The sequence below is a fragment of the Chroicocephalus ridibundus genome, chromosome 6 (assembly GCF_963924245.1).
Source record: "Chroicocephalus ridibundus chromosome 6, bChrRid1.1, whole genome shotgun sequence".
Taxonomy (NCBI): Eukaryota; Metazoa; Chordata; class Aves; order Charadriiformes; family Laridae; genus Chroicocephalus; species Chroicocephalus ridibundus.
In genome coordinates, this window is record NC_086289.1 from 57,916,995 (window position 1) to 57,930,191 (window position 13,197).

Consider the following 13,197-nt stretch of genomic DNA (forward strand, 5'->3'; position numbering starts at 1 on the left):
ACTGGCAGTTGACTTGGAGTTGCTTATTTGCCAAAATGAATTTGAGCCAAGTATTGAATGGCATTCAGCAGTTTACTCTGATCTTTCAAGCCTTGTTTATGAACAATGGCAGCACTCCAGTTTTCATGAAATAAAGAAAAGAAAGTGACATAAAAGCAACTAAATTGGTTTCTGTCTGCCATTTGGTAGAAATACAAAGATAACATGAATGCTATTAATGGATTTAAAGTTTGACGTGTTGGCCCCTGTTAACAAACCCCACCCATCTAAAAACATCTTCTTAATCGTACCACAAGCACACAGAACCTCCCTGTAAACGATCACTGTTCCAGGAACGTAACATATTTCAGAGGAAATTTTGACAGAAGACTTAAGTACTGCAGGGTGGGTTTTTCACTATCATAGTCCTTGTAAAAAATAAAGCTTACTGAAAGCGGTTCCTTCCGTTAAAGTGTTAGGTCGTAGTTTCTTATTAGGAAGTGGAATTTACACATATAATGGAAAGAGTCAGCACAGGACAGCACTGACATGGATACTGATTATGCAAACAGGCTCAAGCAGATATATTCTCTTACGGTCAGGCTTCCAAAGCCATTTCACACTTCACAAATCACTGCTGGCGCACTTTCTGATCACTTTCATTAATCAGAAATAACAGAAAAAAGATCAGGACTATTTATGGTCAGAAAAGCATTTAATGTTAATCAGCAATGTTGTTTTTCCCTTTCCCCTTGGGTAAGAAATAAAATTTCTGCTGAAATAACTCTTTTTGGTGTTCTTCAGGCCACTAACAGAAGAAACATCTTCCCCTTAAAAAGCTGGATTTCTAATTGGAAGCCTTCCTCGTGTTCTTTAACAGTAAACAAGAAAACAAGTAGGCCAGGCCATTTTCTCAAGCAACTAGGTTACAGAAGCTGCTGACAGCTTGCTGGAATAGAAGCTTTCAGCAAAAAGCAATATGCAGTATCATTCAGACTTCAGCAGCCAAAGAAATGCATTTTTTAACCGTGTTATTTGATAAATTCGTACACCACCTACACATGAAGGGACTGACGCCTGGAATGGAACCCAAAGATACCCCTTCTGCTTGAACCTCAAATTAAATTAAAGCAAAACTTTCTAAGCACTATTAACATAATAATTCATAAAAAGCACAGAATGTCATTATTCCATTCACAGTGGGGAGGACTAAACTAAAATACTCTGTCTATTTGGGGATATTGCTTATTAAGAAAAATGCTGTTCTTCAGAGATGTTTTCCTATGTTGCTTAGAAGACTGGTAGGTTTAACAACTCTCTTGTCCTGTAACAAAAAGTACAAGGAATGTATTTGTAGGAAACCACAGGAGTACTTAAGAAACTACCTTAATTTTTACATATCTAGGTCCTAGATCAGGAAAAAGAGAACCTATAAAGCCATCCCAGTGCTTAACTACCCTTTCATACACATTTTAATAACATTTTTATAGGAGATTACCTTGCATAGAGTGTAAGGTGAAAACATAGTCAAGCAGGTACTGGCAAACAGTGAATCCTGTAGCACAAGACACCAAAACTCTGATTACTTCTGATAAATTGTTGTTGCTTATCTACACCACCTGACCCTTTATCAATAAGAATTCAAGTACCCCAGTCCCACATAATTCCTTCTCTTTGCTATTATTCTCCGTCAAAGCTTTCTGAAGAACAGTTTCCCATTCTTAACAAGGCCCTGGTACCAAGAAAGTTACTATTCAACAAGAAAGTTGGATTAAAGCTTAATTTATTGCTTCTTGATAGGGTTTGCTTATCGGTATTCTCAGGTCAGCAACTTCTACAGTTTATGGCGGTTTATACAGTTCTATATTGTAATAAACCACTCTTCATGGTTTTTAAGAGAATATGGAGTTAAGGATTAGCCAGTAAATATTACTACTGATACCAAACATCTTCCAGTGACACATGACTGAAGGTTTGGCGTAAACTTTCCTCTCCTGCCTGCCCGATTTTCATGGAAATTTTGCCTTTAATTCACATAGGAGGCACTTTTTCTTATATTCTGGGATTTACCGATAAGAAAATCGGGCATTTTTCATAGTGTTTTTTTGTGTGTAGCACTCAGCATGCTTTAACCCATTTTGGACGCTTGCTGAACTGGATTCCTCATCTACTGTCCCCTGCAGGCCAAACTGATGTGCCATTGTTCACACAGAAACAAATACTGATCAATGTAGCGGCTTTGCTCTTTCATCAAGCTTCAGCCCTACACAAGTGTCCATATTCACCCAGTTTCCATGGCCAGTCCCACTGAAATAAAGGGAAGCAGTGTTGGTTTGTTTGGGACATAAGGAAACATCTGTAAAGTTGTTTTGACACCTGCTTCAACAATGAGTGATTTAATTTTTAATCTCTTACTTTATTTTTGATTGCACAACAAACGGCCTGGGAAGTTTTACAGGATTTTTCTAGTCACCTAGATTTTAATATGTTCTTTGAGGCGCAGGAAGCCCCAGGTGAGCGGAACTGAAAGGAATGAAAAACTGAATTGAAACACCTTTTAAAAAGCTCTCCATTGACCCAAGTGGCGTGAAGGATGATTCAGTTACTTCCACTAATCTATGTAAACACGTACTGTATAAGTTAGTAAAATATCATTTAACTTTTCTTCAAAACATGAAACACCTCTTTTTGAAAGTAACTCTGGAGCTGTATTTGAAGACAATGCTTACATACTTTCTCCAGAAGATCTGTTGACTTCATGAACCTCTAGTTACTTGAACTCCTCTTCCTCTTGTTGAGCTCATGGTTCCAGTCGTCTATGACCCTATCCCTTTCAAGGGGGACTCCACTAAAGATGTTCTGATATTTGCCTTTCTGTTCTTTCAAATAGCAACTACAGAGCACACATGTATCTTCCCAAACTTCCAGGCTCCTCCTTTTATCTCTCCTGAATTGTCATTCTCTTAATTTTTATATGTCTTCAAATTAGTTTCTCATAAGTAGTTCAGCCTCCTAAAGCTATACAGGAGGCCAAGCACTGAAGAAAGCAGTTACATTTACTTCACTGAGTCAGTTACACCTAATTTCCTGGGCATTGTTTAAAAAAATCTCTGCTTTAAGGATACACACATTGAAAGATGCTTAGGGGTTTGGTTTCTTTATAATATTTTGGGCTGAGTATGAAGTTGTAGCAGAGTCTTCTATGGTTTCTGAAGAAGCAGAAGGGTTTGGTAGGAGTGGCTTGTTTGTAATTCAGCTCCCTTGAGTTCACTGATTTTGATTCTCATAACGGATTTGGAAAGCCATGAAAATGAAGCTCTTATTAAAGCGTCAGGCATATTTTTCTACTTGCTGCACCTCATAAGAAATGCAGAGATTCAAGAGGATCTAATTTTACAGGTTAATTACTTTACCACAAAACAATATCTGCAATTCAGGTGTTGGGAGGCATCAGAATGAAGGGTACAGGGATGACTCATTGGTCTGTAAAAATTGGATCAAAATGTCATTCACCATATGCAAGATGGACTGGATTACTACTAAATATATCCGCAGCTGCAGAATAAATATAAGGGGAAAATGGTACTGTAAAAGCCTTTAATTTTTTTCTTATAGCCGATATTTTAGTCTATATTTGACATGTACTTCTACATGTTTGCCAAAAATTGTTGATTTACAAAAATTCAATATTGTTAATCAGCTATGAGAGGACAGAGTAGGCTATTCAAAACATTAAAGCTTTGAATCTTTTTTTTTTTTTTAAATTGAATAAGGGTAACTTGTGATATTTACTGTGTTTTTACAGTATATGTTAGAGAGGTCTTTGTGGACGACATTAATCCTTTTTTCTATTAACTATGTAACTTCAAAGTTCACTCTGGCATTTGTCATACACTTGACAATATAGGGTCAGGCAAGGAGGAACAAACTTCATTAAAGAGTTATGAAAACTGCACGAATTCGCACTCAAAGCAGGGACAGTACAGTTATTCAACCCTTACAGCATTCATCCAGTTTAACATAGATAATGTAAAGGAATAAAGTCCACTTTTGTTCACTTTTTGCAGGGCCGGGCTGAAAAATACCAAAGGTTGAAGTCACCAGGGAAGCGCACAGCCCCAAGGTTTGTGGGGCCATGGAAGCGCTTCCCATAGAGGGTGAGGACAAGCACTGCTTTTCTTTCTTGGCCTCCTGGGTGTGGGAGCAATCTCTGGACATTTGCTCTTTTTTGACCACGGCCCTGGGGAGAGAAAAAAAGGTGGGTTTTAGGATGAATTCCCTAGGAAAGCGCATAGCCTCAGGGTTTGTGGGGCCATTAAAGCGATACCCAGAGAGGGTGAAAATAAGCACCAGTTTTCCCTCCTGACACTATGAGTGTGGGAGCACTCTCCAGATGTTTGCTCTGTTTTGAGCCCGGCACTGGGGAGAGAAAAAAAGGTGGTTTTGAGGATGAAGTCCCTAGTAAAGAACACAGCTCCAAGGTTTGTTGGGCCATGGAAGCCGTTCCCAGAGACTGAGAATAAGCACCTGTTCTTCCTCCTGGCACCTTGGGTGTGGGAGCAATTTGCGGACGTTTGCTCTTTTTTGACCCTGCCCCTGGTGTTAGAAACGCTCTTTATCCAATAACCACGGCTCAGGCAGTGATGAATACGAAGCACGTTTTATTTAAACATTCTTGCAAGAATGGGTGACCTAGCAGGTGGGCACACCTGATGTCCCAAACTAACCTCTTTTTATATCCTATCCCCAGCCAAAATTTCCCTCCCCTGTTTCCCCATTGGCTAGGTACTCCAGGGTTTACAGCCTATCCAACTCGCCTAAAACTACTTCCATTCACTCCGCCTGTGTTTACTTCTTACCATCACCCCTCCTAAACCCCTTACTTCACCTGTTTATTTCTTCCTTTTTTTGGTATTATTGCCCATGGTAGCTGGTCTCAGTTAAACATTCATCCTCCCGTTAAATTACCGCAAATGTCCGCAAATTACCCCAACACCCAAGGTGCCAGGTGGAAAAGCTGGTACTTATTCTAACCCTCTCTGGAAATCACTACCATGCCCCACAAACCTTTGGGCTCTGCACTTCCCTGGCGACTTCATCCTCAAAACCACCTTTTTTCACTCTCCTCAGGAAAAGGCTCAAAAAAGAGAAAACATCCAGATAGTGCTCCCACACCCAAGGTGGCAAGATGGAAAAGTGCTGCTTATTGAAACCCTCTCTGGGAACTGCCTCTATGACCACTAAAACCTTGGGGCTGTGTGCTTCCCTGGCGACTTCGACCTGAAAAAACACCTTTTTTCACTCTCCCCAGGGTAGGGCTCAAGAAACTGTGAGGTAACAATGGTAATCTAATTCTTTTTCCCATTTCTATACCAATATAAAGCCCAGATGCAGTGAAAATCCTGGAAGTGTGTAGTCTAGACAGAGGGTGGGCTGTATAAGGACTCATGCTTTTGTTGGCCATGTTCCTGTTTGTCAAGCATGCGCTAGTGATAGCTGTTACCAGCAGCTCGAATGTGGTTTTGAATAATGTCGTCTTTCTCTTTGATAGGATTAAAACATAAAGATGCAGTAGAAATAATTTTGAAGTAATTCTTTACTACATTATTAAAGAGGTGTAAACTATTTCTTGTCAGGGTTCAGGATGATCACAAACCCATTGTTCTGCGTCATGAAAAGGAAGAAGGGAGTTGGTTTACACTGGAGATGGTGTATGTTGATGCGTGAATGCCTATACAGAACAGATGGAAGACACCGGTAAGTAAAAAGAATTACAGTTAAACTACATACAGTAGGTCTTGTGTTTTCATCTTAAAAGCATGAAACTCAAACTGTTTTATCCGGGGAAAAGAATAGTTGTTCTAAGAAAAGCCTGGAAAGAGCTTTGAGGACCTGAAACTTGCATACAGATCAAGCTCTCTGCAAAGAAACATGAAATGGAAAGTGAAGTTATGTGACCTGATCCTAAGGGCACTTAAGTGTAAGTAGAATTCAGCTCTTCTATGTAATCTCTTAGAATGCAACTCTGAAATCGCTGAACTAGAATACACTTTATTTATGCTAGTTCTTTTAGGCTGCTAAATCCCCATTTTTAAGAGGCTTAGAACCCGCAAATGTTCTATAGAATCATAGAATAAGTTGGAAGGGACCTAAAAGCCTTCTGCTCCAACCTTCCTGCCTGACCCCATCCCTATCCAACCTGAGAGCTTTCCTATACTCTTCCCAGGATACCTCTTCCCTGTCCCTGCTTCCACTGCCTGTGCATTTCCTTCTTGTCCTTTAGTTTGACCAGCAGGTCTTGACTCATCCTTGTTGCCTTCCTTTCCTATTTATTACGTATAGCGATTGAGAACTCTTGTGATCTTTGGAAAGTGTCCTTAACGATCCACCATCTGTGTTCTGCTCCCTTGTCCCTGAGGGCATTTTCCCTCAGGGTCCTGACCTTACGCTTCCCCTGACCCATACCCCTCAGGACTGCAAACCTGATCACTGCAGCTGAGGCTGCCTCCAGTCTTGACGCCACTGATTATCTCACTTGTGTTGGTGACCAACAGGCTCAGTAATGCATCCCCTCTGATATGGCTATTATCTGGTTATCCTTGATGCACTCCAAGAACCATCTGGATTGTCTATAGTTCACCATGCTACTTTTCCAGCAGATATTGGGGTGCTTGAAGTCCCCCAGCAGGACAACAGCCTGCAAGAACGATGCCTCCTGTAGCTGGAGTAAGAAGGCTTCATCAGTAGGTTCTCCTACACTCCTTGCCGAGGAGTGTGTAATTTTTGCCCATCCTTGTCACTGTTTTGGAAAACAGAATCAGAGTGTTAGTAGAAACGTAGTAGTAGGTTTTGTCAATAGGCTCCCCTTGATGTGGTGGCTAGTAGTAAACACGGACCACATAGTTCTAAGTTGATAACTGTGGTTTTCAGGTAGGTCATCCTTCTTCAAGTTTTGATTGCACGGCTGCTGAATGTTCTTGATTATTTCTTTTTTTTAATACTAAATATGCTATGGCGTTTATTACAAACAAAGCTCTCCTTGCACCTTTCTCCTGGTATGAATTGAGTACTATGTGTACTGAGACCCTCTAGTGGCTGTTTTACTACAAGACACGGTTTACGCTTTTTTAATCAAGGACAGTTTTGTGTTTGTGTCCACATTCATGTTCTCTCTGATAAGTTTCCAGCCATTAGTATGCCTTGTTTTCTCAGTCTGTCCAGTTAACAGGATGCTACCATAATATTCAGACCCTTCAGGGCTGCGGTGAGTGGCCTGTCAGACACATGTGGCTTCATAAAGAAACAAATCCTTTTTTTTGTGTGTGAAAAGGGGTAGAAACTGGCGGTACGCAGCACCTAACCTCAATACGGTGTCCCAGTTGACGCAACCTGTCTCAGACACTGCAATAACTGACAGAAAAAGTGTTATCTTCCCTTTCACTACAATCTCTAAACTCCCCTTTTGAATAGAAGCTTATCTGCTAAGCATTATGAGCCCTGATGCACCAGTTCAATAAAGGAGTTAATCATTTCATGTTTTAGCTATCAGACTGGGCAATGTTTACTCACACTGTGAGTGTGAATAAGATTCTGGGTTTTATTTCTGGGCAATACACTGTTATATTTATTGCAAAACCCCTACAGTACCATTAATATAGAGACTTTTAATCGTCATGAATCAAACAGGGTCTCTATTTGGCATTTAAGGGCAACTTGAGGAAGACAGCAATAAAAAAAGAGAAATAGCTGTGCTTGATCATCCTTTTAAAGACTTTCAGAAAGGATTGATAATCATCCTGGCATTATAAAAGCTTGGTTTCTGCTGACTTTGCATCTCTTTACATTACTTTTGCATCACTTATTTTTGAGGTATTATTTATAGGTTAATTTTTTACAAGATTTCATATTCTCATACATGATGACAAGTCTCTGCAAGTCTAAATAGTGTTGCAGTTCCCAAGAGGAGGCTTGTTTGAAGAGACTTTATGTGATATTACCTTAACTAGAGTAGTCACTTTATCCATAACTTGCCGGAACCTCTGGAGTCTGACATGCACAAGCCTCACTTTTACCAGTTCACGAGAATGGTGTGTGACAGCATTAACCCCTTGATGATGGATCTTCTCAAAAGAAGAGAGGATTTATGCTCTCCGTGATGGACCAAGAAAGGCAGTAAACTGGCAAGAGCAGACGTTAGATACAATGCAACGTTAGTGTCTTGAAACACTGGATTGTGGCAGCTGGATAAATAGGGGAAGTGGGTGTATATGCCTGTGCACAGGCTCATAGAATGGAATCAAAATGAAAAATATGTTAGGTGGCCTGGAAAAAAAAAGAAAACAAAGCGGTTGTTTTGGAGTCTGAGGGTTTGTTGGTTGTTTGGTGGTTTGTTTTTTTTCCATTTTCCATTGTCCTGTAGAGAAGTCCAGCTTTGTAGAGAAAGCATATACTCATTTCATACAGGGACAAACAGTGACATTCACCTTATCATAATCAAGTTAGGATTAACTTGTGAGACTAACACAGCTGGGGGTTTAGTTTTGTGCAACTGGAGAAGAAACAGCCTTCAGTATAAAAGTTTTGAGAAGTCTGGAGGAAATGAGTAGAGACTCAGATGGTGGGACTGATAGTTTTATACAGCTTTTTGGATAAAAGTTTATCTTGTTTGATGTTTGGCAAAGCTGAACGTTCTCAAGGCCCCAACTACTGTTCTTTGGTACTCAGAGCTCTCTGAACGCTCTGAAATACTTTTTCCCCTTATTTAGAGTTGGTTCCCATTCTTTACCGTGCATTACATCCACTGGAAACGGTTAATCTAGAAAACTGATAAATGAAGCAAGTCCCTCCCTGAAAATTCTGCAAATGACTCCGGAGAAATGTTGCCCATTAGAAGTCAATCCTAGCAGTTAACCATGTTGGTTAACAACACCTACTGTGTAAAGTGATAGGGAAACACAGAGTAACTCTGGTCCTATAAAGTAGTGATAGGTTTCTTTGGCTTACTTTTAGCACGACTTCCCTGTGACACAGGTATTAGCTGCCCCAAATAACCAGTGTGGTGGCACTCCCTGTGGATTTCTCTAAAGGAAAGTGCAACGTTTCATGGAATGTTTCTACTTTCTCTAAGGCACTTGGTGTGATGCTCCATTTTCATTCCAAGACCTTGGAGAAGACATGTTACGTTTCTGGGTGTCTCAAGTTTCCCAAGGAAACAATCCATTTAATATTTAATTACTTGAAGCAGGCTCTGCTCTATCAGAGACTGATAAAAGCTGGCAGGAGAATGTCACATCAGGGAAACAGCACTTTACTACTAAGCTGTCCCTTAAGTGTGTTGTGTTGGCCACTGTTAGAGATAGGATGCTGACAGGGGCATTTGCTCCGTTTCTGTGTTGAGATGTGTACATCACCTAGCAAGTATTGTAACTATAGCAAGTAGCAAGTTGTTGAAGATTTCTCTGCGCTTGTATCATTGACCATTTATTCAAATAATGCTGAGAGGTACTTCAAGAGCAGTATAGAAAATCTTACCTCTTCACCTGTTGTATTAAGTAGTAAATAATAGTACTCATGAACATAGCTGTCCAGCAATCTGATCAGTAAGAGCTCTTTAATGCATGGCATAAACTCACAGTGCTGTGTAAAAAAGTACAATTGCTAATGAAAGAGCAATTCCAGATCGTAATGTCACTTCTGTTGCTTTTTGATGTCTTTCATTATGTCAACTGCTGCCAAAGTTGATGTAAGGAGAGAAAATTTCCCATAAACAAACATGGTTAGCCAAGAATTTGCAGGCAACTGGGGATCCAAAAAATGCTTCCTACCTTTTCTGTACTTGTATCTAATTTCCTTTCGCTGCTTTGGCAATGGGAGGATTCGTGCCCTAAGTTCTCCAAGCATGTACTCAACCCCAAAGCAGGTGGAAGGCTGGAACAGTGACCCTTCCTAGCCTTGTAGCTAGGAACATATGGGCACAAGCAAATGTAGGGAAGGTGTGGCCCCGGTAGACTTTCACTGGGGAGTTTGGGGTGTTACAAGAGCCCTCAACACTGTTGTGTTCCATGAAGCAGTCAAAGTTGACATCTGCCACCAAGTTGGGCCAGCTATAGCAGCAGCATAACCTTGTACTAGATTTCTGGGACTGTCAGTCAGGCTGGAAAGTGTAGCAATATAATACTTGCTTTGTACTGAGGGGCCAAAGTAATGGAAAGTGAGACTTGTCTTACTATGAGAGGAGTGCACTGAAGCTGCATCTGCAGCACTGACAGTGCTTGTGGAGCCCTCAACAGCCATGAGGCATCAGTCACCTGCAGGGTGGCCTGTTGCACACTGTTGAAGGAGCTACTTTTTGTACCATTCCCTAAGTAAGCAGGGACATCTTTAACTAGATCAGGTTGCTCCGAGCCTCATCAAGCCTGGCCTTGAATGTCTCCAGGGATGGGGCCTCCACCACCTCTCTGGTCAACCTGGGCCAGTGCCTCACCACCCTCAGTGTAAAGAAGTTCTTCCTAATGTCTCATCTAAACCTGCCCTGCTCTAGTTTAAACATTGCCCCTCGTCCTATCGCTACATGCCCTTGCAAACAGCCCCTCCCCAGCTTTCTTGTAGGCCCCCTTCAGGTACTGGAAGACCGTTATAAGGTCTCCCTGGAGCATTCTTTTCTCCAGGCTGAACAACCCCAACTCTCTCAGCCTGTCCTCATAGGAGAGGTGCTCCAGCCCTCTGAACGTCCTCTTGGCCCTTCTCTGGACACGTTCCAGCATGTCCATATCTTTCTTGTAGTAGGGGCTCCAGAGCTGGACACAGTACTCCAGGTGGGGTCTCACGAGAGTGGAGTAGAGGGGCAGAATCACCTCCCTCGACCTGCTGGCCATGCTTCTCCTGATGCAGCCCAGGATACGATTGGCTTTCTGGGCTGCTAGTGCACACTGACGGCTCATGTTGAGCCTCTTGTCTACCAGCGCCCCCCAGTCCTTTTCTTCAGGGCTGCTCTCAAGCCAGTCACTGCCCAGCCTGTATCGGTGCTTGGGATTGCCCCGACCCAGATGGAGGACCTTGCACTTGGTCTTGTTGAACTTCATGAGGCTGGCATGGCCCCACCTCTCCAGCCTGTCAAGGTCCCTCTGGGTGGCATCCCTTCCCTCCAGCGTGTCAGCTGCCCCGCATGGCTTGGTGTCGTCGGCAAACTTGCTGAGGGTGCATTCTATGCCACTGTCCATGTCGCTGACAAAGATGTTAAACAGGACCAGTCCCAGTACTGATCCTTGAGGGACTCCACTTGTCACTGGCCTCCACCTGGACATGGGCTCATTGACAGCCACTCTTTGGGTGCGGCCATCAAGCCAGTTCTTCGTCCACTGAATTGTCAGTCCATCAATCCCATATTTTATCAGCTTGGAGACCAGGATGTCATGCGGGACAGTGTCAAAGGCTTTGCTCAGGTCCAGGTAAACGATGTCAGTTGCTCTCCCCTTGTCTATCGATGTTGTGACCTTCTCATAGAATGCCACCAGGTTTGTCAGGTATGATTTGCCCTTGGTGAAGCTGTGTTGATCGTACCCAATCACCTCTTCATCATTCTTCTGCCTCAGCAGTGCTTCCAGGAGGATCTGCTCCATAATCTTTACCAGGCATGGAAGTGAGACTGACTGGCCTATAGTTCCCTGGTTCCTCCTTCTTTCCCTTTTTGAAAATGGGGATTATGTTTCCCCTTTTCCAGTCAGTGGGGACCTCACCAGACTGCCATGACTTTTGGAATATAATAGAGAGTGGTTTAACAACCTCATCCACCAGTTCCCCCAGTACCCGTGGGTGTATCCCATCGGGTCCCATGGACTTGTTCACTTTCAGGTTCATCAGATGGTCACGAACCTGATCTTCACTTACGATGGGCAGTTCTTTACAACCCCTGCCATTGTCTTCTGTGACTCCGGGAGTGTGGCTGGAGCCCTTGCCAGTGAAGACTGAGGAAAAGAAGTCGTTGAGAACCTCGGCCTTCTCCATATCACTTGTCACCAGCTCCCCCGTTTCCTTTCTGAGGGGGCCCACGCCCTCCTTAGTCTTCTTCTTGCCACTAATGTACCTATAGAAATTTTTGCTGTTTCCCTTGATGCCCTTGGCTAGATTTAATTCTAACTGAGCTTTAGCTTTTCTCACCAGGTCTCTTGCTGCTCAGACAGCTTCCTTATATGCTCCCCATTCTAGCTGTCCTTTCTTCCACTCCTTGTAAAGATTCTTTTTGTGTGACAGTGCGTCCAGGAGCTCCCTGTTCACCCAGGCAGGTCTCCTAGTATTCTTTCCTGACTTCCTCTTTGTCGGTATAGTTTGCTCCTGGACACGGAGAAGGTGATCCTTGAATACTGACCAGCTGTCCTGGGTCCCCCTTCCCTCTAGGGCTTTGTCCCACGGCACTTTGGCCAGCAGATCCCTGAAGCGATCAAAGTCTGCATGCCTAAAGTCCAGGGTCGTAAGCTTGGAATATATCCTCCTATATATATATATCCATCCTATGTCATCCTAGATAGATGAGGGGAGGGCAGTGGATGTTGTCTACCTTGACTTCAGCAAGGCATTCGACATGGTCTCCCACAGCATCCTTATAGGGAAGCTTAGGAAGTGTGGGTCAGATGAATGGACAGTGGGGTGGACTGAAAACTGCTTGAAAGACAGAGGGTCGTGATGAGGGGCACAGAGTCTAGTTGGAGGTCAGTGACAAGTGCTGTTCCCCAGGGGTCAGTACTGGGTCTGGTCCTGTTCAATCAATGACCTGGATGAGGGGATAGAGTGCACCCTCAGCAAGTTCGCTGATGACACAAAGCTGGGGGGGGGTGGCTGACACACCAGAAGGCTGTGCTGCCGTTCAGAGAGACCTGGACAGGTTGGAGAGTTGGGCAGAGAGAAACCTTATGAAATTTAACAAGAGCAAGTGTAGGGTGCAGCACCTGGGCAGGAATAACCTCCCGCACCAGTACAGGTTGGGGGCTGACCTGCTGGAGACCAGCTCAGTGGAAAGAGACCTGGGAGTCCTGGTGGACAAAAGGATGACCACGAGCCAGCAATGCGCCCTTGTGGCCAAGAAGGCCAATGGCATCCTGGGCTGCATCAAGAAGAGTGTGGCCAGCAGGTCGAGGGAGGTCATCCTCCCCCTCTACTCTGCCCTGGTGAGGCCACATCTGGAGTGCTGTGTCCAGTTCTGGGCTCCCCGGTTCAAGAAGGACA